This window comes from Chiloscyllium plagiosum, chromosome 5 (genome assembly GCF_004010195.1).
Source record: "Chiloscyllium plagiosum isolate BGI_BamShark_2017 chromosome 5, ASM401019v2, whole genome shotgun sequence".
NCBI lineage: Eukaryota > Metazoa > Chordata > Chondrichthyes > Orectolobiformes > Hemiscylliidae > Chiloscyllium > Chiloscyllium plagiosum.
Genome location: NC_057714.1, coordinates 95,531,957 through 95,557,833, shown reverse-complemented (window position 1 = coordinate 95,557,833; position 25,877 = coordinate 95,531,957). Strand labels below are relative to the sequence as shown.

The following is a 25,877-nucleotide window of genomic DNA, read 5'->3' as shown; positions in this document are numbered from 1 at the left end:
CATCAGCCATCAGTAAATGGCATTAGTTTGGTATTTGGCGACATAGTCATGGTTACGCAGTGAGTACCGTAGGGGGCTGAGTACGCACCCCTGGGGGCTCCAGTGTTGAGTATTACTGAGCATGAAATATTGTCCCAATCTTCACTGATTGTGGTCTGTGGGTCAGGAAACTGAGGATCCAGTTGCAGAGAGTGGCACTAAATCCGAGATCACTAAGTTTAGTAATCAGTCTTGAGGGGATAATAGTACTGAAGGTTGAACTGTAGTCATTGAGTAGGATTCTTATGTAGCTGTTCTTAGTGTCAAGATGGTCTAGGGAGGAGCAAAGGCCAAGTAATATGGCATCTGATGTGGATCTGTTAGTCTGATAGGCAAATTGGAGTGGGTCAAGAGTAGTGGGGAGGCCGGAGATGATTAATGCCATGACCAGCCTTTCAAAGCACTTCATGACCACCAAGGTTAGGGTCACTGGATGGTAGTCATTGAGACATGCTGCATGAGCCTTCTTAGGCAAAGGGATGATGTTGACCCTCTTGAATCAGGAAGGGACAATGGCCTGCCTCAGGGAGAGGTTGAAGATGTCCAAGAGCACCACTGCCAGTTGATCTGCACATGCTCTGAGTGCACGGCCTGGTACTCCATCGGTTCCATTATTTTCCTTGGATTCATACAAAGCAGAACTGATCTGACCTCTGATGCAGTGACTGTTTTGCTAGGTTCACCAGGACTTGTCAGAATAGGTGTTATCTCTCTGCTGAAATTCTGCTCAAAGCGAGTATAGAAGGGGTTGAGACGGTCTGAGAGGGATGTGTCATTGTCTGCTATCTTGCACTGTCTCTTTTTAGCACCTGTGATGTCATTCAGTGCTTGCCATAGTCACCAGGTGTCTGTCTGGGTCTCTAGTTTGGATCGGTATTGGTTTTTGTCTGTCTTAATGTCTCTGCGAAGGTTATACTTGGATTCCTTATATTTGAGTGGGTCTCCTGATCTGAAGCCCTGACACCTGGTTTTAAGCAGTTTGGATTTTACAGTGTTGGCAGATAGGGATTAGCCAGTTTATGTAATGGGTTTCAAAAAGTAATAAGGTCAGTATTTTTGAAATCATGATTTTAACACAGTATGTGCTTCCTGGAGTGTTAATGGAGGTTTGTTTATATTATTGGGGTTTATAATAGGAGAGAGAACACATTGGAAAATATTAGTTTGCTCATTTTAGAATAACCAAAACATGTCGTATCAGGCAGTTAGAAGTGAATGAGAAAAATCTAGAGATTGGAAAGCATTTGGGCGAATGAGACTTGACTGTATTTTGATGCCAACATATTGTTTCATGGAAAATAAGGAGATTATTCAAGGAAATCAGTGACCTCAATGAAAGCATATGGTTACATACATTTTCAGACCAGCAGTGTTTGGCTACAAATTTACAATAGTTATTAAAATTTGAGAAAATCAAACATGTTAGGTGAATGAGGATTCAAGGAAAAGACTTCATAGCTCAAAAGCCCAGAACTGAAAAGGAGCAATTAAGTTAAATCTAAGGATTTGGTAAGAAAGGAATGTTTTTATTTGAGCAACTGTAAACAATGCTATTAGAAAATAATTCAAATTTTTATTTGCTGTGTATTTTGAAATATTTCAAACTATTATATTGGTTCATGTTATTTTATTTTGTGCGATGAACTTCTGTTATATTGTTAAAAGCAAATCTAAGCTTTGTGTGCTTATGTTTCAGTGTAATATTTTATTTCAGGAACAATTAAGATACTGGAAAGATCAGGCTTCAGTAACAGATGCCAACTCCCAGGAAAATCTGTTGACAGTTTCACGAATGCCCAAAACATGTAACTATGGAACCTTACAATGTTTGTGACAGAGTTGTTGCTGGTCTTAGATAAACCATTCAATGAACCACGTTAATTAAAAGAAAATTTAACTCCAGAACAAGCCATCTAAATGACACTAAAACAGAGTATGGATACACAGAGGAACCTCAATTATCCAGCATTCGATTATCCGAATTTCAGACTATCTGGCAAGATCACAAAGTGCCAATGCTTGGCTAAACTGTGTTATCCAGTATTCAATTATGCGAATTTCGATTATCCGAACAAAATACTCCCTGCCCATGTCATTCGAATAATCGAGGTTCTTCTGTATGTTCAAGAAGCATTTCAAACCAAAAGTGTAATACAGAACATTCTTCATGTTCATTAGAATGCACAGTAAATGATCTGAACAATATGCTGCATGTGGAAAGATAATCACAAAATACTTCTCAATCTAACTCGGTAAGATATTGTCACGTGTGTTATTGCAAGTAAAAATTTGTTCAGCCTTCCACCAACAACATGCTTACTTTGACAAAAATGATCATTTCTCAAAAATGTGCTACAGTCTGAAGAATGTCCAACAAGAATTGTTTGAAATCATTCTCAACCCAATATGTAAGTTCATGTCTTGAAATAGAACCTTGAAGAACATGTCAATATCGCAAGTGAACAAACTTTACATGAAGAACAGTAATACACAGATGAACTACTTTGTTACTTCCTAGGGAAACTAACAATGTTATCTCATGCCAATAATGGAGTAGAAGACATATCTCTCATATGTTTATAATTACATAATTCTCCTACTCTCCTGCATTTATATAACCACAGTTCCTTCAGCTAGTATGATTGAATCTCTACTCTAAAGGAAGCCAGAGTAGAAACAGGGTAATCACCAAGTTTAGAACTGAGCTGAGAAGAAATTCTTCAGCCAGAGGGTGGCGAATATTCAAAAACCATTGCCAAAGAAGGCTGGGGAGGCCAAGGCAGAGATGGGTAGATTCTTAGCTCGGTGACTCTTCATCAGAACTGAACTCAAGACATTAACTCTGCTTTCTTCTCCAGTTGCTGCCAGACCTGCTGATTTTATCCAGCAATTTCAGATTTTGTTTCAGAACTCCAGCATGTACAGTTCTTTATTTTATTATAGACATGTCCTTTCTTCGTATGAGAATCAAAGGTTATGGGGAGAAGGCAGAAGAATAGAGTCGGGAAACATAGCCATGATTAAATGGCAGAGTAGTTTTGCTGGGCTGAATGGCTTAATTCTGCTTCTATATCTTATGGACTTATGGTCATTGCCTCAAGTATATTATTAATTTTGTTCACCCACCTATTGACATTGATGAACAAAGACAAAGACTTGATGAGGGTGAGAGAGATAAGGACAAATGTACAGTGAATGCTATACATAGAAGCAACTTAAGTAACTCTCTTAAGATTGTATACAACCATTAATCATTGTTTATGACAAGGAGAAAAATCTGATGGAGTTCTATTGTGTAAGGATATTAAGGCTATGATCTCACAGAGCTACACATCATTGGGTATAAAAGCCATGGTGTCTATGGAGTTAGATTAGATTGGAAGGATCATCTGGAAGGTGCTCAGGGGATAGCCTTGACCTTAGTTTTTATATTTATTTAAAGGCACTGTGTTCCAGATGTAATTCGATTGGTCAACCACTAGACTTGTAATCAAAATACACTTTATAACACAAATAATATAGCAACAAAAAGAAGAACGTGCACAACTTTAACTCTATTGAAATACTTAACAAAATAATATGTGATTTAACCATGAATCATTAACTGTTACAATATAGGCAGCATCCCATAAACACACCCTTAGGTAAAAATGCAATTCAGCAAACAGTTCGAGTTCTCTTGTGCTGTCTTTCTCCAGGCTAGACAAAGGAAAACAGTTTGTCTCTTCCTTTTCCCAAGAGGAAGCCTGTCATCCAAGAATTCACTCTGGCAGCATGGAACTCAAGTTTTTAGCTCATTGGCCAGAGGCAATCTTCAACAAGCTGAAAGCAAAACTAAAAACCTTTCTGGGTCTGTGTGAGCCCTGATCCTATCCACTCATGATTCTTTCATTGGAAAAAAGACACGAGGGAGAACTCACAAGCTGTTAACAAACTACCCATCTGAAGGAGACATTTCAGCACCACTGCAACAAGATCTCTCTGCAAGAGAAACAGGACAGAACACATCTCTCTTAAAGGCATAGTATCATCACAACACAACTTCCACTTAATCAGAGAAATAACACCATACAAATTTAATGTTTTTTCTTGAAAAAAGTTTCACTTATTTTGAAGATTCGCAGATGACTGATCCTTTAGGTCCTTGTGCCAAGCTCTCTATGTGGTCATCTTAAAGAAATAGATCAAGAATTGAGTCATAGATAGCTTGGAACAGAAACCCTCTATGTACATGCACCTTGTAGGATTATGATACTTTGCATGAAAAATTTCCTACAGAACACAGATTCCAGTCTTCTTTTTCAGTTAATTTGCAGTGCCCTTTTTGTTCCCTTTTTAAAAGTTCAAACATGAGAAAACTTAGAAGTATTTCAAGTGTATTATTTCAACATCTGGTTAGTTACAGGGGCCTTGAGATCTGTTTCATTCTATTTGCAATGAGGAATTACTTCTCCTAAAGTCTGCAAGAGTTACTTAGTTTACCTGATAATCCTGATGAAGGGCTTACGCCAGAAACATTGATTCACCTGCTTCTCCAATGCTGACTGACCTGCTGTGCTTTTCCAGCACTACACTCTCGACTCTGAAAAAGCCAATATGAGTACCAATCAGCATATATTAGAACTGCTGAATGCACAAAGGTTACCCCTTGCATCTATCCTTTTCTATCCAGTGCAGTGCAAACTTGTACATTTGTATTATAGATTTACTCAGATGTAAAGATAGATTTTGCCATGACAGGCATAATTAGTGGCAATCACGCCATCAAATATCTGACTGTGTTATTGTACATTCTACAAAGGGTAAGATGCCTTCTGTGACAATTTTCCATGTTGATAACATTGTTTTAAGTGATTGGATGACCTGAAAGCAAATTTTATTGACTTTTATTGTGAACACAAAGCATTTTTCAAAGTTTGTACAGTTCTTTGCTATTTTTGTTCAAAGGGAAATCAATTGCATTTGTCTAGCTGTTCCCATTAACTAATGTACAAGAGCTAGAAGACATTGATTTAAGGCTTTGGAGAAGATATTGTCGAGAGACAATGAAGAACAATATTTTTACAAAGCAACAGGATGGGATGGTAGCTCAGTGGTTAGCACTGCTGCCTCACAGTGCCAGGGACCTGGGTTTGGTACCAGCCTTGGGCGACTATCTGTGTGGAGTTTGCACATTCTCCCTGTATCTGCGTGGGTTTCCTCTGGGTGCTCCGGTTCCCTCCCACAGTCCAAACATGTGCAGGTTAGGTGAATTAGCCATGCTAAATGGCCCATAGTGTTCAGGGATGTGCTTTAGTCAGGGATAAATGCAGAATAATAGGGGAATGGATCTAGTGGATACCCTTAGGAGGGTCGGTGTGGACATGCTGGGCTCAAAGGCTTGTTTCCACACTGTCGGGATTCTGATTCAGATTTTGATTCTATTTCAAATGGGAAGTGGTGGAGGCGAGTACAATTTTAACATTTAAAAAACATCTGGATGGGTACATGAATAAGAACGCATGACAGAAATATGGGCCAAATGCTGGCAAAAGGGATTGGAGTAACTTCGGATATGTGGTTGGCATGGATGATCTGGAGTGAAGGATCTGTTTCTGTGCTGTACAACTCTATGATTGTATGAATGATAATGATAAGAAATTCAGTGCCCACTGCCAGTATGGTGGATATGGAAACAATCAATGATATCAGAAGGAAATTGGGTAGACACTTGAAGGAAATAAACTTGGCAAGTTCATGGGGATTGAATGGGGGAAATGGCATTGACTGAAATGTTTACCAGAAATTAGACACAGACCCAAAAGGTTGCATGGCTTCCTTCTGTACCATAAATTGCTCCAACAATAAATTACTCCATCAATAAATTTAGACTTATTCAGATTGTGGTTGAATACTGTCAGGCAGTTAGATTTTTAGAGTCATGGCACTCCTGCATTTTTCACTATCAATATCTTTAAAGCATGCCGCTCACTGCATTACAGAAGAAATGTGCTTATATTAGAGGAAATACAGAGAGCTTTGAAAAAGATGAGTATTGCCAGGAGAAATTTAGCTGTCGGAATAATAGGATAGGCTCGGATTCTTTGGAAAACCGATTGAAAGGAAATTTAACTAAGGTACACAAATATATGAGGGGCTGAGGTAAAAGGGATAGGAAAGGCAAATTTCCCTCAAGGTTAAGAGGCAGAAATTAGCAGCTATAGGTTTGAAAAAATTGGTGAAGGACTATAGAAAATGTGAGAAGTAATGTTTTCCATGTATAAAAAATGTTGAGGGATTTGAAACTTGTTAACTGCAAGGATAGTAAGGAGAGAATGTCTCATTGCATTTAAAGCACAGAAAGACCATAGCCTACGGAGCTATGGAACACGATTCTGGTGAATAGCTCTTTCCAGATCAATGTGGTGATGAATCCAATGGTTTCCCTCTATGCTTTTGTTTTGCTTTTCTTTGACTAACTTTTATAAAGTCAGTAACATACTGGTCACGGAAGTGTTTAACATTTTCAAACAACTTCTTTTCCTGGCAAGTTTCTTTGTCCCCCCCCCCCATTAGTTTACTTATCCACCCAGCGAATCACTTTTGACATACATACATTTACTGAGAGCCGGTGGAAAATAGCATCAAGCCTAACATATTTCTGTTTTAACTTCTTCAACCCACCTTTGTTTCATCATCCTTTACTAATCAATTTGACCAGTTGATTATTTACAATTTATTCAGTATTTTTAATAATTCACTGGTATAGAAACTATTAAGCCATGGACAAGTATTTAGCAAGCCTCAATTTCTTTATTTTTGATTGCAATATCAGCTGTCTTTATGGAATCACTTTTGGGGGCATATTTTCTTTTTCTTACAGCCCAGAAAGTATTGGATCTGGAATGAAAACAAAAACTGATGGGAAAGTTCGGCAGGTCTGATAGAGTCACTGATAGAGTCATAGTCATAGAGTCATAGGGATGTACAGCGCGGAAACAGACACTTCGGTCTAACCCGTCCATGCTGACCAGCAATCCTAATCTAATCTAGTCCCATTTGCCAGTACTTGACCCATATTCCTTTAAACAATTCTTATTAATATACCAATCCTGGATGCCTTTGGTGTTAATAGCATCTACTGAGAGAGAAACAGTTCATTTTTTAACTCCAATAAGATACTTTTACAGAACTCAAGAGAAAAGTGGAAAACTATGGGCTTTAGAATGTGCATAAAGGTGAGGAGTGATTACATCATAAGGGAAGGTTAGGAAAAATGAAAGTGTGAACAAAATTAAGGATCACCAGACAAAAGTCAAAGAGATTGGTAATGGTTGTACAGAAGTAAGATATATCCAAAGTAGCTGTTAATAGTTAGTGTTAATGACAGAGTACAGTTCAACTCGGATCTTTTTTTGCTTTGTCAGTGAGACAACCACAAAGTTACCACTTTCTTCACCTGCAACATCATACTCTTTCCCTATCCCTTCCCCCTTCCCAAACATACAGATTGTTAAACTTTTCCAGAGGATATGCACATGATTTCCTGCAATTTCTCAGGGTGAAGAAGAGGAACAGAAGCAGAGAGAAAAGGAATGTGAGCTAGAATTTGAAAATATGTACTTCGAGGTATTCTCCAAAGAATTCATATCAGCACAGATCAAATAATCATGTGAGGGAGAAATGAATTGATGGATATGTTGTTGGACTAAGTGCAGAAGGGAAGCTCATAAGTATCAACATGACCTGCTGAGCAGTATCTAAGCAGCAAATACTTGGTAATATTTCATAATTTTGGCAGAGCAGCTTTCATTAAGACCTTTTTAGGAGCTCTCTATTGAAAAAAAAATGCATTGAACTGAACAGACAAGCAGGGCCAGCAATTGCATTAAATACAGATATATCACAACCATCTGCATGGACCACTTAAGACTCATGGTTTTTCAGGTGGCCATGGGGAATCTCTGCAATCTCATTTCAGATTACCGGCTGGGCACATCTGTATCAATAACCCGATACATTAGGGAATGCAGCAAAGCAGCAGTAAAGTAAGGGACCACATTTAATCCCTCTGACCTTTGATTTTCTAATTGATATTTATGTTCTTCAGTAAAATGCACAATCTTTTATTTAACCAGCTGCCAGCACTGGGTGAGTTCAAAAGCATTCACAAATGTTCCGGTTTATTGTTTAAAGCCAGTGTGCTTATTGATGTTCTTCGTTTTCATTTATTGTCCTAACCTAGCTGGCTTGCATAAATATGCTCATCATAACTCTTACACGGCAATATTTTGACTGAAAATGTTCTTTAAGGATCAGTAAACCTGACATCCTGCCATTTTGACTTAGTGTCATGAAGCCTTTGAGGGAGCTGGCTTATAAACGTTGATGGTGAAATAAACAGACATTTTCAGGATAATTTAGCCTATTGTCCAATGATGTAAGTTTATAATGACGCAGCCATACTCGAGGAAATCTTACTGAGTTTGCAACCCAGATGGATCAGATCTCACTGCGTCTCTGCTCAACTTCCAAGCAAAACTGAAGTAACTATCTTGAATGAAAAATTCAGTTCGTAACCTCCTTAAATTCATCATTGATGTTGAAATAATTTTTGAAACCTCAATTTTACTGACTGAAGCGAGGGGCCAGTGGTGGGTGAAGGTAGGTTTGCTGTTGGGGATGTGAGGTTTAATATATTGTAATGAGCAGTAACCAATGCAGTCGTTAAAACAGTGAGTTAAAGTGGATATAAACATTTAACCCCACCACCAACTGAAATCACACATCCTCCCCATCGGTCTTTGACCTGGTGAAAAGAATTATGCTCCCATTTCTTTATCTTAGGTAGTTACCAAGCTTTCAGCCCGTGTAATGTCCGCAGTAGCAAAGAACATCTGGACTGGTCCAGGGAAGGACCACCAACCTACCAATGGATTAACTAGAAAATGCTCCAACTGTTCTCTTTCAGCTATTTAAGAAAAAAATGCAGTTTCTTTTCAACCCAGCATTGGAGAGGATTTGAGGAAGGGAATGTGCTTTTGCTGGTGTCAGCTGCCCTCTTCATTATATTCAAGATCACTCCCTTCAAATTCCAGCGGGGTCAATCAGCACTTGTTGGATCCGAATGTCACTGCTCTCACACAAACAGAGAAGGAACCAAGGAAGTTCTGATGCATTATTGCTACTATCACGTTTCAAGATACCCCATGTCTGATTTGGCAAAGTTTTCCTTTGTCTCAAAGTACGATAAAGTGCAATAGTGTTGATAAGGTTAGATACCTTAGTAGAAGACAGTCACCAATCCTTTCTCCTGTGCTTGTCTCGGACTTTCCAGTAGCTTGTGAAGAAGGATGAGCCATAAATATGTCTAAGCAGAAGAAGCTGTTATCTTAGCTAACAAAATATGTGTTGTATATAAATAAGATAAGTTATATACATAAGCAACTCCATACTGTATGGGGGAGGTGGTGGTATAGTGGTAATGTGGTTTAATCGTCCAGAGCCCCAGCTCAGTGCTCTCGAATGTGTGTTCAAATCCCACTGTGGCAGGCATTGAAATTTGAATTCAATGAAAATTTGGGATTAATTTTAAAAGAATGCTCAACTAATGATTGGAGATAGTAAAGACTGCAGATGCTAGAAGTCAGAGTTGATCAAATGTGGAGCTGGAAAATCACAGCAGGTCAGACAACATTGGAGGAACAGGAAAGTTGATGTAGTGGGTCAGGTCCTGATCAAGATTGTGAGATATAGCCTCGATTGCATAAACCCATACTGACTGTCTCTAACAAGTCAATTCTTCTCCAAAAGTGAGTAAATCCTTTCACTAAGAATCTTCTCCAATACCTTCCCGACTACTGATGTAAGGCTCACTTGCCTATAATTTCCTGGGCCATCCCTGTTGCCCTTGTTAAGCAAAGGAACAACATTGGTTATTCTCCAATCTTCTAGGACCTCGCCTGTGGCTAAAGATGATGCAAAAATCTCTGTCAAAGTCCCAGCAATCTCCTCCATTGCCTCATTCAGTATCCTGGGATAGATCCCATTAATCTCTGGGAACTTATCTACCTTAATACCTTTCAAGACACCCAATATCTCCTTATTCTTCATACACACATGCTCTACAATATCACCATGCCCACTCCCTAATCTTACCACTATCCATGTCATTCTCCTTGGTGAATATTGATGCAAAGTACTCATTAAGGACATCAGCGATTTCCTCTAGCTCTGTGTATAAATTCCCTCCTTTGTCCTTGGGAGGACATACCTTTCTGTCTCCAACTACGACTTCATAGAACTTCCTAAGACTCTCCAAAATATCCTATGGTTGTTATAACCTTGAAGTTAAGAAGGCAGCGTTTTGACTCCCTATTTTGAGACCTATGGCTTCTTTGGTGCCAGCCCCTGCAAGTCAAAGCAAGCCTGTTGTTGCCTGCTGCAGTTAGGAGACCACCATATTATATTATTACCCATTTGAATTGCCAGGTATTACTTAGCAGTTGGCAAAGTGGATATACCTAATCATCTCGCCGCCCACAGGCTCACGTAAATAAACTGGATGATTCGTTTACTTGATGAGTTTGGCCGAAGGAATTCTTCGCTGGAAATGTTTCGGTAATTTTAGGAGAAATGGCAATTATTTTTGAGACAGTCTTGCAACTGTGTAATTCGAAAGCTGAAGATGGGGAAGAAAATGTTCAATTTCCTAAAGGTTATCCAAACATTGAGTTTCTATTGCTCCAAAATAGCTGTTATTTGTGGTAACGTATATGCTAAAAAATTACAAAGTGCTCCTGTTCCCTTTGGCTTCCTTTTATTGTCAGCATTTGTTACCAAATGTCATATTATTGATGCATGACAAAGTACAGCTTGCAGCTTCAACACACATTAGTAGAAAATTCATAACAGATAATGCACACTTAATTATTTTCTAATCGGTGATATGCACCATGTCGAACTGTCATTTCACAGAACTGCAGAGACATAATATCCATTCCTTTGTTATTGATTTGCTCGGTATTCAAGATTAAAGTTAGTTAAAGTAGTCCTTGGGTGCCTGTCAGGTTTTATTCTGCGTAGGAACGCAAGACCTGAGAGGCTCAATACTTCTCAGCTAGTCTACAGAGCCTGAAGTTGAGTTCTCATCATCTTGGGATTTGTTTTGTGTGTGTACTCTCTCAGTGACTCTTACCTCAAGCTGACAATACTGAAGAGTTGGCAACGTGAGCTGCTCTGCTGCTTCTCTCCTGCACAAGCATATGTCCGTGAGCTCAAACCTGTCACTCAGTGAGGCAGTCAGCAAAATATTGTAATAGCCCAAAAGGTAATGCTGGTGTAACATGTGAAAGAAAACATCTGGGCACAGAGCTCGTAACTGCACTCCACAAACTAGGATATATTTGTAATTTATTTTCTGTTAGTTAAGAAGGAAAGTAATGGGAAATTCAGACCCACCAACAGGCAGTACATTGTTGCTGACCTTATAATTGGATCATTTATGCTGCTTCTGGACTCTTGATGCTGCAAACAAACTCATCACGGCAATACTTCTGAGAGTTAATGATGTGGTGCTGTTAAAAGCATCAGAACTGGAGAGTCAGCCCACATAACCCAAGGCCTTCTTTTGGAACTCAGCATGTTGTACTTTCCAACACTGTTGAAGTTCATGGGATATCATGTTTGTTAAAAGTTTGTGAGAAGATTTGTAGCTCGGGTGCTCGTTGTTGTGGTTCTGTTCACTGAGCTGGGAATTTGTGTTGCAGACGTTTCATCCCCTGCCTTGGTGGAGTGCTTCTGTGGTGTTTCCTCAGTATTTATAGTGGTTTGTCTCTGCTGCTTCCGGTTGTCAGTTCTAGCTGTCCGCTGCAGTGGCCGGTATATTGGGTCCAGGTCGATGTGTTTGTTGATAAAATCTGTGGATGAGTGCCATGCCTCTAGGGATTCCCAGGCTGTTCTCTGTTTGGCTTGTCTGCAGAGACAAACCACTATAAATGCTGGAGGAAACAACACAGAAGCGCTTCACAAGAGGCTCCCAAGCACTGAGGATGTTACCTAGGCACGGGACGAAATGTCTGCAACACAAATTCCCAGCTCGGCAAACAGAACCACAACAATATCATGTTTGTAACACAAAGTGCGGGCCTGAAATTTTCTGCATGCTTTTTTAAACAGCTTATTAAATGATGCTTAAATCTTCAAGTCTGCCTGATGTTACCTTTGTGGCAATGACCTGGGAGCACAAGGCTTTCATGCTACATAGAAATCCCGCATGGGGGTGGGTTCTCGGGATGAGTTTGGGAGACAAAACCCATAGGCATGAAGAATGATCTGAGTGATGTAGCAACCCATTTTTGTCAACACCCAATTTTAAAAGGTTTGAGCACAGGGGAGAGGCACCAGAGCAGCTAGTGTTGGGGGAAAAGCAGGAACAGGGGACTGAATTAAATGATCAAACATAGCCGTATTGGTTAGTGGAGCAAGCTCAAAAGGCTGAACTGTCTACTTCTGCCCCTGTTTTCTGTGATTCTATGTTGCCAACATTTCAGTATCGCCAACTTGATGTAAGAGTCACTGAGAGAGTGCACACACAAGACAAATCCCAGGATGATGAGAACTCCACTTCAGGCTCTATAAACGGATGGTGATGGTTTGAGCTTGTGGGGACTGTAGTTCCCATACAGAATGAAGCCTGATAGATACCCAAGTATTACTTTAACTAAGACACTGAGCAAATCAATAACAATGGAGTTAATATCAGGACTCTGCAGTTGTTGCTATGTCAGCTGTCTTGCACACCGTGTTGCAATTGTAATCTCCACTCTTTAACAACAGCATATTCCTGTCCTTCAATGTGTTGTGTTGCAGTGTTGGCAGAGGTACATTTAGCGACGGCTTTCACATACTTCAGCACCAGTTAGCATCATGAGTAAGGTCCAAAGGTATAGGGTTATGAAAAGTAAAATAAAGATTTACAGGGATATTGATAGGGTTGATGGGTTTGAGCCACAAGGAGAGGCTGAATACGCTGGGGCTGCTTTCCCTAGAGTGTTGGAGGCTGAGGGGTGATCTTATTGAGGTTTATAAAATCATGAGGGACATGGATAGGGTCTATTCCCTGGGGTAGAGGAATTGAGAAGTTGAGGGCATAGATATAGGCTGAGAGAGGAAATATATAAAAGGGACCTAATGGACACCTTTTTCACAGCACGGGTGATATCTGTATGGAATGAGCTGTCAGAGGAAGAGGTGGAGGCTGGTACAATCGCAACATTTAAAGGCATCTGGATGGGTATATCAATAGAAAGGGTTTGGAGGGATATTGGCCAAGTGCTGACAAATGGGACTGGATTAGGTTAGGATATTTGGTCGGCATGGACAAATTGGACTGAAGCGTCTGTTTCCATGCCGTATATCTCTATGACTCTATGATTATTAATTCAAAATGGCCTATCAAGGGCTATAGGGAGAAGGCAGGAAATGGGGTTGAGAAACATTTCAGCCATGATCAAATGGCAAAACAGATTGCCTGGACTGAATGGCCTAATAGTGCTCCTCTATCTTTTGGTCTTATTGCCCCTTCAGTTCAAATACCTTTTCCTGGGTGATATTATCACAATTAATTGTTTAGCATTCTATTTCTGTGGTAGATTATTTTCCTTATTCAGTATGAAATACGCACTATACATGAGATATTTTTTGTCTTTGGCAATTTGTCTTATTGAACAAAACTGATGGAATCCCATGCCTCAGCAATGTTTATTAAATATCAGTGAGAGAGATGTCAGAAGGTTAGTGCCATATTTCAGCTTTCTGTACAATTGGTGTTGAACCTCCCTGATGGTGGTTACTGAAAAATAGAATAGGAGACAGATCCATGGGAGATTAATTAACCTAATGTCCTTCTATAATAACATCTGTTCAAGTCATTTCTGTATGAAGAAAATGATTCACATGTTTTTGAGGTTAGGGTTGCAGAACACCCTGATGGAAGTGTTCAATGACAAATGTTCCAAAGTGCTTAAGACTAAAACAATTTCCAAGAACTTGGAAACTTAACAATATAATGGATAATTCATTTGTCAGTCTAATTAAATTTTTTTCACGAAGGACATCATTGATGTAATGTTTTGTACATGAGAAATCAGTTAAATTCACTGACTACTGTTATGATCCCAACTGATGGCACTAATTGACAAGTCAGATCCCAAAGTGACATGTAGCTCAAGACACTTTTTTTTATTTTTAGTTAACACTGTGGCCAGTCACTGTAACATATTCACATGGGGCTGCAGAGTTTCTTAAACAACAGGACAAAATCTTATTACACAGAAGAAGAAAACAAAAAGAAAAGCATGCAATCTAGTTATAGAAGATAGTTTTTAAAAAGTTTTAAAACATAGAGCAAAACAATGTTTTCATGTTATATCCCACTGCCATCAATTTGCAGAGATCAAAGTTCAGAGATATTATTCTTCTATAACAATATTTAGGTTTGGCTTAGAAATTCTCCCTAGTTTCATTTATGTGAAATATAGAATCTTCATGCATTAATGTGAACAAAATATCAAAAGCTTAAATTTTCTCAGCTTCTAATAATCTGAAGGTTTCTAACCGAACTCTCCTGCACAAACTAAACTTTTCTATTGAGTAAAATGCATTCTCCCTGAACAACTTTAAGAAAACAAATCTAATCTTGTTTCTGCTCTCAGCCTCTGAACTATCTTAAGCATTTTTAGTCTCTAGATTTTTTAAACCGAAATTAATCATTGATAACACTGAACTGCAAGCAAGCTAATGGCCTTCAATGTAAACTCACCTGTTATAAACCACCTCAGTACAAACTACACCTCAAGGGTCTAGAACCATTTGTTTTCTGCTCAATGTTGGAGGATGATCATTGATTCACCAGGACTGTGACCTTGGTTTAAAGAAAACCTTCATGGAAATTAGTCACATTCCTAGTGGTATTATCACTGGACTGTTAATCCAGAGACCCAGATAATATCCCTGGGATTCAGGTTCAAGTCGCACAACAGCAGAAAAAGGTCTGGAATTAAGATTCTAATGGTAACCATGCATCCAATATCATTTGTTGGAAAAACCCATCTGGTTCACTAATGTCCGTTAGGGAAGGAAACTGCCATCCCTATCTCGTCTTGGCCTACACGTGACTCCAGACCCCAGAAATATGGATAACTGTTAACTGCCCTCTGGGCAATTAGGAATGGGCAATAAATGCTGGCCTAGATAACGACGGCCACTTTCTGTGAACAAAGAAAGAAAAAGAAATACGTATCTGTGGTAAAATTCACCTCACAAAATTATCTTTATATAAAGATTATAAATCTTTTTTTCACAGTCCTTCATTTGCTTTTGAAATGTTTACAACATTTGTTGACACGTGAAGACACCAGAAATTGAATTGATCAACAACCTATTCTTGCGTGGCTGTCTTTAACATGCAAATTAAAGTATTTTTGTGATGAAAGTAAAACTTTATCTGTTTTGTTATATAGACATGAACCTACTGATCTGGGTTGGAATCCCTATTTCTGATGCAGATCAGGCGTAACATTCCTTATTTATATTTACAGAGGTTTTCCAGCTGTAGGTGTGAGGCAGGAACATTCATAATTGAAGAAGAGCTGATCATCGCTGTACTACACTTACACTTTATGACAATGACTGCCCTATTCCAAGTTGAAAGGTCCCAAAGCCACTTTGCCAACTGCTGAAAGATGGTACGCGTGTAAAGCAAGTGACAGGATAGGGTGTTAAGTGCAAGAAGGCCAGGGTGCCAAATGTGTGAGGGTGTAAGGTGGCAGGTGAATGAGGAGTACAAGTGATTAGATAGATTACTTACAGTGTGGAAACAGGCCCTTTGGCCCAGCAAGTCCACACCGACCCTCCGAAGAGCAACCCACCCAGACCCATTTCCTTATATTTACCCCTTCACCTTACACTACGGGCAATTTAGCATGGCCAATTCACCAAACCTGCATATCTTTGGACTGTGGGAGGAAACCGGAGCAGACACAGGGAAAATGTGCAAAATCCACACAGACATTTGCCCGAGGCGGGAATTGAACCCAGGTCTCTGGTGCTGTGAGGCAGCAGTGCTAACCACTGTGCCATTGTGCCGTGCCAAATGGATGGCAAGTTAAGTGCCTGATGGGGGAGGAAATATACAAACCAGTTGCCTGAAGTGGGTAGAATGCCAGGGGGCTGCTGCTGCACAGAAGGCAGGTGGGTAAGCGGGTACAATTGACAGCTGGATAAAGGAATACTGTGTCGAGTGGGTGTGCTGATAAATGATAAGATGTGTCATGTGTCAGATGGATCAGTGTGGTGACTAGAGAAGATTTACATTAGTTGTTGCCCAAGTGTGAGAGCAGGTTTTAATTCCCCTAACTTGGACTGGGTAAGTGAGTCAGAGCTGGAAATGTGTTGCTGGAAAAGCGCAGCAGGTCAGGCAGCATCCAGGGAACAGGAGAATCGACGTTTCGGGCATAAGCCCTTCTTCAGTGAGTCAGTGAGTCAGAGCCCTGTGAAGTCTCCAACCATAAATCAGAGTTGGGGACTTTATCAGCAGGTTCCAGATGCCAGATCATTGACCATTGGAAGTTTAAACTTTCAGGACAATTCCAACAGAGTCTCAAGACAACAGAAGACTGGAAGATTGGTCCTTCATCTTAATTATGAAAGATTTGCAAGCAAGATTACCAGCTAGGAGTGAGATGAGGTGAAATGTCTTTACTCGGAGAGAGTTGTTAGGATTTGGAATGTGCTGCCTGGGAGAGTGGTGGACATGGATTCCCTAGGAGGTTTCAAAAGAGAGTTGCCTATTTATCTGAAAGTGATGAACATATCAGGCTATGGAGATAAGGCTGAGAAATGAGGCCAGTTGGGTAAATTTTTGGGAGCTGGTATAGACATGATGGCTTGAATAGTCTCCTTTTGTATTGCAAAGTTCTATGATTCTATGACTTATTTAAAGTACAGTTGCAGAGTATTTGGGTCATACCAGAAAGCATTTGTTAATTATCAGCTGTAGTTTTCACATGTGCTGCATTGATGGATGTGGAACTTTAGGAGAAATGTTCATGCTGTCGATTCTCTCATTTACATTTATGTTATGTATGTAGGTTACAAAGAGACATAGATAGCTGTGCTGAGAGGTGGCAAATAGAGTTTCATGCAGAAAAGTGTGAGGTAATTCACTTTGGAATGAGCAACAGGAATAATGAGTACAGAGGAATCTCAATTATCAGAATATCAATTATCCGAATTTCGAATTATCCGAAGGGGCTCTCAAGATCCCAATAGAAACATTACATCAAAGAGCTGTTTCAATCCTGATTGCATCTTTTGTTGACAGGTACAATGAACTCGGCTCACTGAAATGCTGCCGAGCACAGTCCAGGCACCGTCTCTAAATGACTGACCTCCCTCCCCCCTCTCTCTTTCTCCGCCCACCCTCCCCTCCCCAACACTTTCCGTGGAGTTCTATGTAGGGGTGAATCCTAAACCCCCCTTCCCCAGATAATCTCTCCAATATTGTCCGATACAGGGCAGAGGTGGAAACTGTCAAAATGTTGTCGTTAAAAAGCTGTGTGTGTGTGTGTGTATGTGTGTGTGTGTCGGTTTGTGTGTGTCGGTGTGTGTGTGTGTGTTGGTGTGTGTGTGTCGGTGTGCGTATGTGCGTGTGCGCTATTTGGAAACTTACCCCACAAAGGCAGTAGCAGTCTTACTGTTGGTGTCCAGGTGTCCAGGTGTCCAGACCAGCTGCCCCGGAGAGGGGGAATGCGGGTTAGCCGGGGAAAGGAATTGGAGGCAGGGTGTGGGTGGACAGTATTGGTGGGTGCAGATGTGGTTAGGGACATGGGCAGGATTGGAGGGTGCGGGCAGGGGTTGGGAGCAGGGTTGGGGAGCAGGCACTGAGCACGGGCTCGTGTACGGTGTGCTGCAGCCCAGTCTCCTGAACAGGGTACAGACTTCACAGAAAACTCCGAGCCTCTGGAGGAAATCAATTAACCGAATAATCAATTATCCAAATGAAATAGTGCCTGCCCATCTCATTGGATAATCGCGGTTCCTCTGTACTGGGCTAATGGTAAGATTCTTGGTAGTATAGATGAGCAGAGAGATCTCAGTGTCCAGGTACATAGATCTTTGAAAGTTGCCACCCGGGTTGATTGGGTTGTTAAGAAGGCATACGGTGTGTTAGCTTTTATTGGCAGAGGGATTGAATTTCAGAACCATGAGATCATGCTGCAGCTGGACAAAACTCTGGTGCGACCACATTTGGAGTATTGCATACAGTTCTGGTTACCACATTATAGGAAGGATGTGGAAGCTTTAGAAAGGGTTCAGAGGAGATTTACTCGGATTTTGCCTGGTATGGAGGGAAGGTCTTACGAGGAAAACATGAGGGACTTGACACTGTTTTCATTCGAGAGAAGAAGGTTGAGAGGTGACTTAATTGAGATACATAAGATAATCAGAGGGTTAGATATGGTGGACAGTGAGAGCCTTTTTCCTTGGATGACAATGGCTAGCAAGAGGAGACATAGCTTTAAATTGAGGGTGATAGATATAGGACAGATGTCAGAGGTAGTTTCTTTACTCAGAAAGTAGTAGGGATGTGAATGCACTGCCTGCAACAGTAATAGACTCGCCAACTTTAAGGGCATTTAAATGGTCACTAGATAGGTATATGGGCAAGAATGGAATAGTGTAGGTCAGATGGGCTTCAGATTGGTTCCACAGGCCGGCGCAACATCGAGGGCCTGTACTGCGCTGGAAGGTTCTATGTTCTATATAACAGAACCTAACAGCAACAACTTTTGCTTATATGGCACTATCATTACAATAAGCTAAATTAAGGGTTCCAACCGCAAGAAGGCTAGAATAGAAGCCAACTATGTTACAGAAAGAAAAGTAGACAAACTGGCTGTTGGAGAACAAATGCGATTGGAAGCTCCGGGTCAAATAAGAAGAGAAGGCCATTCAACCCATCCAGCCTACTTTGTCATTTAATATGATCATAGATGATCACCAAATAGCACATGAGATGGCAACTGGCCGGCTACAACTTGAAATAATTGGGTGGAATTTGTGACAAAGCTATTGAAGATGTATAGGTGTTCAACCAGAAGAATTATAATCCATTCTACACTGGATTTTGGATAGTAGCCTGACAAAGTAGATACCGTGGAATGGTTGAGAAAGATGATGGAAATGCAGAGCTTACTGCTCTCCATGTACATGTGGAACCTGATAGCATGTGTCAGGTTGTCATCTCCCAGTTGAGAAAGGAATCCAGTCAGGATTCATGAAAATATCATTTTGCTTGCCTACAAGGACCAATATCCTTGGCATTCTTGACTCCAAGTGACTTTTGTCTGGCCTTTTCAGATAAGGACTCTGGTGTAAAATGTACATGTTGATGACAATGGGGTTTCCATTGTAATGATCACAAGAAATTTGCATTGTCCACCGGAATAAGGTGGGTGAACGATATGTGTCGGTACCTGGGAGTTCGATGTTGTAGCCATTTCAGAGACATGGGTAGAGCAGGGACAGGAATAGTTGTTGCAGGTTCCTGGATTGCAGTAAGAACAGAGAAAATGGTAAAAGAGGTGGGGGTGTGGCATTGTTAGTCAAGGACAGTATTAAAGCTGCAGAAAGGATGTTGGAGGACTCATCAACTGAGGTCATATGGGCTGAGATTAGAAACAGGGAAGGAGAGGTCACCCTATTTGGAGTTTGCTATAGGCTTCCGAATAGTTCCAGAGATTTAGAGGAAAGGATAGCAAAGATGATTCTTGTTAGGAATGAGGGTGACAGGGTAGTTGTTATGGGGGACTTTAACTTCCCAAATATTGACTAGGAATACTATAGTTCAAGTACATTAGATGGATCAGTTTTTGACTATTGTGTGCAGGAGGGTTTTCTGACACAGTATGTAGACAGGCCAACAAGGGGCGAGGCTACATTAGATTTGGTACTGGGTAATGAACCTGGCCAGGTGTTAGATTTGGAGGTAGGTTAAGCACTTTGGTGATAATGACTACAATTCAGTTATGTTTACTTTAGCGATGGAAAGGGATAGGTATACAATGGAGGGCAAGAGGTACAGCTGGCAGAATGGCAATTACGGTGCAATTAGAGAAGATTTAGGATGCAATGTGATTATATGTAATAGGGAAGGAAACTGCAGGGAATGGGTACAATAGAAATGTGGAGCTTATTCAACGAACAGCTACTGTGTGTCTTTGATAAGTATGTACATGTCAGACAGGGAGGAAGTTGTCCAACGCAGGAGCCATGGTTTACTAAGGAAGTTTATTCTCTTGGCAAGAGGAAGAAGAAGAAAGCTCATGTGAGGATGAGATGTGAAGGCTCAGTTAGGCTGAGTGAGAGTTACAAGGTAGCCAGGAAAGACAGAAAGAGAGAGGTAAGATGAGCGAGGAGGGGACATGGCAAGTTGTTGGCGGATAGGCTCAGGGAAAACCCTAAAGCTTTCAATAGGTATATAAGGAATAAAAGAATGATTACAGTAAAATTAAGGCCAATCAAGGGCAGTAGTGGGAAGTTGTTCGTGGAGTCCAAGGAGATAGGGAAAGCACTAAATGAATATTTTTCATCAGTATTCACGCTGTAGAAAGACAATGTTGTTGAAGAGAAATAGGCTACTAGGCTCGATGGGATTGAGGTTCACAAGGAGGAGTTGCTAGAAATTCTGCAAGATATGAAAATAGATAAATCCCCTGGGCAGGATGGGATTTATCCTAGGATTCTCTGGGAAACCAGGGAGAACATTGCTGAACTTTGGCTTTGATCTTTATGTCATCATTATCTACAGGAATAGCACCAGAAGACTGGAGGATAGCAAATTGTTCAAGAAGGGGAGTAGACACAACCCTGGTAATTATAGACCAGTGAGCCTTACTTCAGTTGTAGGTAAAGTGTTGGAAAAGGTTATAAGAGATAGGATTTATAATCATCTCAATAGGAATATGTTGATTAGGGATAGTCAACGCAGTTTGTGAAGAGTAGGTCGTGCCTCACAAACCTTATTGAGTTCTTTGAGAAGGTGACCAAACAGGTGGATAAGGGAAAGCCGATGATATGGTGTATATGGATTCCAGTAAGGCATTTGACAAGGTACCCCATGGTAGGCTACTGCACAAAGTACAGAGGCATGGGATTAAAGAATATTTAGTGGTTTGGATCAGAAATTGGCGAGCTGAAAGAAGATGGAGGGTGGCGGTTGATGGGAAATGTTCATCCTGGAATTCAGTTGCTAGTGGTGTACTGCAAGGATCTGTTTTGGGTCCACTACTGTTTGTCATTTTTATAAATGACCTAAGTGAGTGTGCAGAAGAATGGGTTAGTAAATTTGTGGACGACACTAAGATCAGTGGAGTTGTGGATAGTGCCGAAGGATGTTGTAGACTACAAAGGGACATAGATAGGCTGCAGAGCTGGGCTGTGAGGTGGAAAATGGAGTTTAATGCAGAAAAGCATGAAGTGATTCACTTTGGATTGAATAACAGGAATGCAGAGTACTGGGCGAGTGGTAAGATCCTTGGTAGTGCAGATGAGCAGAGAGTTCTCGGTGTCCATGTACATAGATCCCTCAAAGTTGCCACTCAGGTTGATAGGGCTGTTAAGAAGGCATACTGTGTATTGTCTTTTATTAGTAGAGGGATAAAGTTTTAGAACCATGAGGTCATGCTGCAACTGTACAAAACTCTGGTGTGGTTACACTTGGAGTATTATGCACAGTTCTGGTCACCACATTGTAGGAAAGATCTGGAAGCTTTGGAAAGGGTTCAGAGGAGATTTACTAGGATGTTGCCTGGTGTGGAGGGAAATTCTTACAGGAAAGGTTGAGGGACTTGAGGTTGCTTTTGTTGGAGAGAAGAAGATTAAGAGGTGACGTAATTGAGACGTATAAGAATAATCAGAGGGTTAGATTGGGTGGACAGTGAGAGCCTTTTTCCTAGGATGGTGATGGTTAGCACGAGGGGTAGCTTCAAATTGAAAGGTGATAGATACAGGACAGATGTCAGAGGTAGTTTCTTTACTCAGAGTAGTAGGGGTAAAGAACGCACTGCCTGCAATGGTTATAGACTCGCCAAATTTACAAATATTTAAACGGTCAATGGAAAGGCATATGAATGAGAATGGAATAGTTTAGGTTAGATGAGTTTCAGATTGGTTTCACAGGGCGGCGCGACTTTGATGGTTGAAGGTTGTGTGCTGCGTTGTAATGTTCTATGTTCTATGTCTAACCTGTGCTGTTGTCATGTGCTGTGCAGGTTTTGGAAGCCCATTGGAACATGCATAACCTTGGCGACTTGGGGAAACCAGCTGTGGAGTTAGGACCATCTTGAACGGTACATGCTAAATGTTCTTCAGATGTCACGGTTGAATGTGAAATTGTATGTGTGCTTTTAATCTCGTGATTGATTATATAAGTTTGACCTGTAACAGTATGTTCCTGTTCCTCATTCCTCATTCCTGAAGAAGGGCTTATGCCCGAAAGGTCGATTTTCCTGTTCCTTGGTGAACTCAGATTTCTCCAGTTTCCTCATTTCCCCTCCCCCCACCTTGTCTCAGTCAAATCCCTTGAACTCAGCACCGCCTTCCTAACCTGCAATCATCTTCCTGACCTCTCTGCCCCCACCCCACTCCGGCCTATCACCCTCACCTTGACCTCCCTCCACCTATCGCATTTCCAAAGCCCCTCCCCCAAGTCCCTCCTCCCTACCTTTTATCTTCGCCTGCTGGACACACTTTCCTCATTCCTGAAGAAGGGCTTATGCCCGAAACGTCGATTCTCCTGTTCCTTGGATGCTGCCTGACCTGCTGCGCTTTTCCAGCAACACATTTTCAGCTGTAACAGTATGTTGTCCAGTATAATGGTAGCACTGACATGCAAAACAGTACTTCTGACATGGAGAAATTCCTGTAAGACATAAAAATTATGGAACAATCTGATGGTAATACTTTCATAATTTTGACTCAGATCTGAATGATAGGTTTTTACTTTGTCTTGCAAGAGAATGTTTAGTGATGTAATTATTTGACCCATTCCATTGATTGATAGGTGACTTTTAAGGCAACCTCTATACTTTCTGTTTTGGGTTAAGGTGGGGAGAGAGTGTGGTCTGTAGCCAAAAGTTAATATTTTTAAATTATAAGTGCTTTACTTAATTCAAAAGCTTGCTGGAATAGTTAGCTCTGTTAACTTAAATGTAAGAAATAAAGCAAAGAATTGCAGATGCCGGAGATCTGAAACAAAAACAAAAAACAAAATGCTGGAGAAACTCAGCAGGTCTGGCAGCATCTGTGGGATGAAAACAGAGTTAATGTTTCGAGTCTGGTGAGACTTCATTGGTGAGACAACTCTTTAAGGATTAGCTCTTTATGGCATTAAACATTTTTTGATCTGATACTATAGTCTTATTTGCAATGTAAGACAGAAGTTTGATTGTGAACTTTATTTGTAACAGATACTTCTTATTTTTCAACTGCACCCATTGCTATTACATGTACTTGCACACCTGAACACTGTGCCTAATGAGTAAATGCTATTGAGCATTCATGGGAAACATAGAGGAGGAATATGAGAAGATATGGGTGTGGAGGTAGGGCGTAGGGATGGTGGGGAGTGTGACAGGACATGGGGAGAATCACAGATATGAAGAGTGCCTGGTCTGTGGTTGGGGATAGTTGGTCTGGTTTACAAGGTGTAAAAATGATTTTGGAAGTTGAGCTACTGTACCCCATGACTGAAGACAGCCTAATAATGACCATGGTTCAGCACTGCACACCTCCTACACTGCATTGCAGACTGAGCGTGGAGTTTGTCCCTTGTTTAAGAACATGGAATTGTCAGATAAAGTCAGGCATGATTTCTGGTGTGTGTTTCAAAAGATGTGAAAAGGTTCAAATTACATTTCAGAACCTTGAGAGAGGAAATGTCTTTCATTGGTGTTACCAAGGAGCAAAGTGGAAGTGAAGAAGTGAAATGACTGAGGATTGTTGGTTACCAGAAGCATATCAGAGAGGCTATCTGAAAGCAAAGTTAGTGCTGAGGTTCTTCCATTAAAATTGATCAGGGAAGTATTGAACTTAACATGGGAGTCCTACCAACTGGTCAATGGAGGAAATCTATTGAAGAATCAATGCATGGCTAACTGTGCCAAAGACTGCAGAGGTTAAAAGAGATAGATAAAGAATGATTACACATGCTCACACCTGTAGCAATAATGATTGAAGCATGGAGCTATTGAAATAATGAGGAAGGATTTAGGAAACAAGAAGGTATAATGACTGTGAAAAAGCAGCTTTGAAGATATTCCTAGTGAAGACTTAAAAATCACACACAACCAGGTTATGAGTCCAACAGGTTTATTTGGAAGGACTAGCTTTCAGAGGTTGTGGAGTATAAGATCGTAAGACACAGAATGTTTAGCAAACGTTTCCAGTGTGACGTAACGGAAATTATATGTTGAAAAAGACCCAAATTGTTTGTTAATTCTCTCATCTTTTAGAATGACTATGCTGGTATCAGGCCTTTCATATGTAAATTGCAAAACTTTTTAAAAACGTTACATTCTCAAGTGCACTTTAACAATTTGTGTCATGTCAGCCCAGATAATGTATTGAAGGTGTTAACTCCCTGTGAGGCTGTCTGTGCCACAATAGTCAGATTGATTCTAATGTAAGCAACAAATTTACAGAATCTTACATAGATTCATGCAATTTTTGAGCAAAATAAAACTTAATTCTGCAATTACAAATTCACCCCACAAATCGATATGTGTATATGTGCATGTGGGTGTGTGTGAGGGGGTGGGTAGGAGGGTGGCGAGGGTTATGGGTGTCATAGAGTCATAGAGTCATAGAGATGTACAGCACGGAAACAGACCCTTCGGTCCAACCTGTTCATGCCGACCAGATATTCCAACCCAATCTAGTCACACCTGCCAGCACCCGGCTCATATCCCTCCAAACTCTTCCTATTCATATACCCATCCAAATGCCTCTTCAATGTTGCAATTGTACCTGACTCTACCACATCCTCTGGCAGCTCATTCCAAACACATACCACCCTCTGCGTGAAAACGTTGCCCCTTAGGTCTCTTTTATATCTTTCCCCTCTCACCCTAAACCAATGACCTCTAGTTCTGGACTCCCCGATCCCAGGGAAAGGACTTTGGCTATTTATCCTCTCCATACCCCCCATAATTTTGTAAACCTCTATAAGGTCACCCCTCAGCCTCCGATGCTCCAAGGAAAACAGCCCCAACCTAGTTAGCCTCTCACAATAGCTCAAATCCTCCAACCCTGGCAATATCCTTGCAAATCTTTTTTGAACCTTTTCAAGTTTCACAATATCTTTCTGATAGGAAGAAGACCAGAATTGCATGCAATATTCCAACAGTGGCCTAACCAATGTCCTGTACAGCCGCAATATGACCTCCCAACTGCTGTACTCAATACTCTGACCAATAAAGGAAAGCATACCAAATGCCTTCTTCACTATCCTATCTACCTGCGACTCCACTTTCAACGAGCAACAAACCTGCACTCCAAACTCTTTGGTCAGCAACATTAAGTGTATAAGTCCTGCTAAGATTTGCTTTCCCAAAATGCAGCACCTCACATTTATCGAAATTAAATTCCATCTGTCACTTCTCAGCCCATTGGCCCACCTGATCAAGATCCTGTTGTAATCTGAGATAACCTTCTTTGCTGTCCATTACACCTCCAATTTTAGTGTCATCTGCAAACTTACTAACTATGCCTCTTATGCTCGCATCCAAATCATTTAT

The 25,877-nt window shown here is 40.7% G+C and overlaps 1 long non-coding RNA gene across 3 annotated transcripts in view; it reads left to right on the top strand.

Moving 5' to 3' along the window:
• The window catches only part of LOC122550362, a 73,882-nt gene that overhangs the window by 42,656 nt on the left and 5,349 nt on the right, over positions 1–25,877 (top strand). The window contains exons 2-3 of one of the 3 annotated variants that reach the window (XR_006311824.1): positions 15,618–15,764; positions 22,353–22,430. This is a non-coding gene — a long non-coding RNA (uncharacterized LOC122550362). Of the gene's footprint in view, positions 1–10,572; positions 10,639–15,617; positions 15,765–22,352; positions 22,431–25,877 lie in introns of those variants that run through there. The other 2 variants (XR_006311825.1, XR_006311823.1) reach the window with 2 other exon arrangements.